Below are 2,747 nucleotides of genomic sequence, written 5' to 3' on the forward strand. Positions count from 1 at the left end.
TTAATGGGATCTCGTAAGTTAAGAAGGTAAGGAGAATAAAATAAGATGAGGGTACAGTTCATGATGGTCAGAGACCCCTGCGGTCTTCAGGACCCCAGGTGTGCTGATAAAAGGCCTTGCAGCAATAATTTCTCTTGTCACTGTAGCCAAATACTGACAACACTGGGTCAAATTCTGAGTTCTGTAGGCATGCTCGATCTTCATCTCCTCTTGTGTGCAACTCGCTTCCCCTTGAGAATGGGATAAACATTTGATTCTTTTCCAGTATATAAGTTGTATATGCAATAGTATATTCATGGGGGGGCGGGGAGGAAATGGAGTGTCTATAGGAAGATTTCTATGCAATCTCATCTACAGATGAAGATATGATTGATGGTTTTCCATTTCTGATCAATTTTCTGTTAATATTGCATTGAAATAATACAAAACCCAAAATGTTATGGACACTGAAACTTAAAATCAAACTGCAAAGAGTTGGAAACTCTCAACAAATCGAGCAACCTCTATGAAGATTGTTTCAAGTCCATGAATTTTATTTTTAGCAGTATAACCATGACCCGAATTTCTGATTCCTATTCAACGGATGCTATCAGACTGGACTATTTCATTAACTTAAACGTTGCCCAAACAGGGTTTTTTTCAGTAATTTGCTGTAGAATTTCTGTTCTCATTAGTGGAGAAACCTGCTCGTGGTCCATTAATTATCTTAATTATCGAAAAATGTGTCACCACAAGCAATTCAACCCATTGTATCTGCCAGATGAAAAAAAAATCACCTTCCTTTAGGTTGTCGCAATTCAAGGGCACATGCAGATACAGTAGTGATTAAACATGAAGGTTTCTGTTGCTACCATGTATTCAGGCAGCAAATCCTTGATCCCTTCCTTCTAATCTTTTCACCACTTTAAGGTGTAATTTGCGATTCATTTTTTCCAGTAAAATTTGTCCTTATTTTTCTCTATCTTGGCTCCACAATTTTATAGACCTCAGTTAAGTCCTTGTTTCCTTTTTTTCCACAGAAGACATTCCTAGAATATCCAACCTTTCCTTATAGCCACAGTTTTCCAATTCCCACAATGTCTTTTAAATCTCAACACATTCTCAATGCAATCACATCTTTCCTACAACTTGATCAAAACATTTTATGTTACAGGTCTTTCCTGGGTTACAAATACTCAATTCCAATACATCTGAAATATTTGGGAGACCAGTGGGATGGTTATGTAGGTTGTTGCAAGGCTGATTACAGGCAACTTAAGCCAGGAAGAATCAGATCATTTCCATGTGCTTTCTCTCCTCACCCCTCTGAGCACAAAAAAATTGGAGCTAGGTTGAATTGAGCAAAAGCACTGAGTCAGTGAGGCCAGCAGGCAGCTGCTCCTCCCATGCCTGCTTGTTATCCTATCACAGCTTTTTCTCTGATCCTCTCCCACACACTGGTTTTGTTCATTTCCAACTTCCTAACACTTTGGGTTACAAATAGTTCTCAGGAATGGAATTGTATCCTGGGAGTTTCCTGGATGCCAGCTGCAGCTACCTGGTGTTATGAACAGTTAATCCCATAGTCTTTACCTTCTCTAAGTTCATAAAGGATAACTGTCTTCAATAAACAGCAAGAAGAAGAAGAATGAATTTTAAGTTTAAAAAAAAAGGTTAATTGAGGAACCCAAAAATCTGCAAATGCTGTGATTGTACACAAAAATGCTGGGAAGTTATGGAACTTTGTTTATATAGCAAAGATAAATATTATAGAAAATTATTTCTATTCCCTACTTTTCTGATAGGATGTTCATTTACATCCCAGGCAAGATTCACTGAACCATCACCCTTATTCACATAATTTGCATCCTTTTCAGGGTTTGTAATCTTGTGATCTAGAAGAAAAAATGCTACCAAATGAATCAAATTGACACCAAGTTGGTACTTCTAAATCAATAAAAGATTATTCAAGGCATTGGAATATAATTTTAAGATACGGACGCCATTTAGGCTATTGAGTCTGATCGGGTGTGGGCAGAACAAAATAATATAAATAGTTACTGTAGAAAAAGTGTTGGAGTTCAAAATCTCTCTAACAAAAAAAATTACCACAATATTGAGACATTTTAAATCAGAATGAACAAGGTACTTTTTACAAGGTAATGATTACACTTATCTTGTTTGTACTTGTTGAATTAAAAATGACTCACAGTTTATGAAACATCTGTGTGAACCTCCAGTAGATATTACAGTTTATAGACATGAGTGATTAACAAAGGCAGATAAGTGTCTGGACGCTGACATTTCTGACAGCAGATAATAATTTATTTTAATTGTCAGTCACAATAGTCAAAATTTTGCTGATTTTTGTGTAAAGTGAATAATTAAAAAATACATTAACAGTGTAATTCTATTAATGTACATGGCTGTAATTCATCTCAAATCAACCAACTATTCTGCATCTAAATGTTTGAGGAACTAGAATGTTCTAATATTGCGGTAAGAGAAATAGTAACAATTTTTCTTCCATTTGCCCATATTGTGGCCTCTCCCATCCATTTCAAACTAATCAATGTTATGGTATTTATCTCAATAAAACATCAGATTCTGCAAATTACCACTCCACATTCAATGTCATTTGCCTTTCTGAGTTTCTTGAATTGTGGTGGTTTCTCTCAAATTCTTGTCCCCATTTTTTATTTGCATTTCACTCTAATCAGCTTCATGTGGCTATCACTGTGCTAAGATAGCTTGTATCAAAATACAAA

Source organism: Narcine bancroftii, chromosome 13 (genome assembly GCF_036971445.1).
Source record: "Narcine bancroftii isolate sNarBan1 chromosome 13, sNarBan1.hap1, whole genome shotgun sequence".
In the NCBI taxonomy this organism is placed as follows: domain Eukaryota; kingdom Metazoa; phylum Chordata; class Chondrichthyes; order Torpediniformes; family Narcinidae; genus Narcine; species Narcine bancroftii.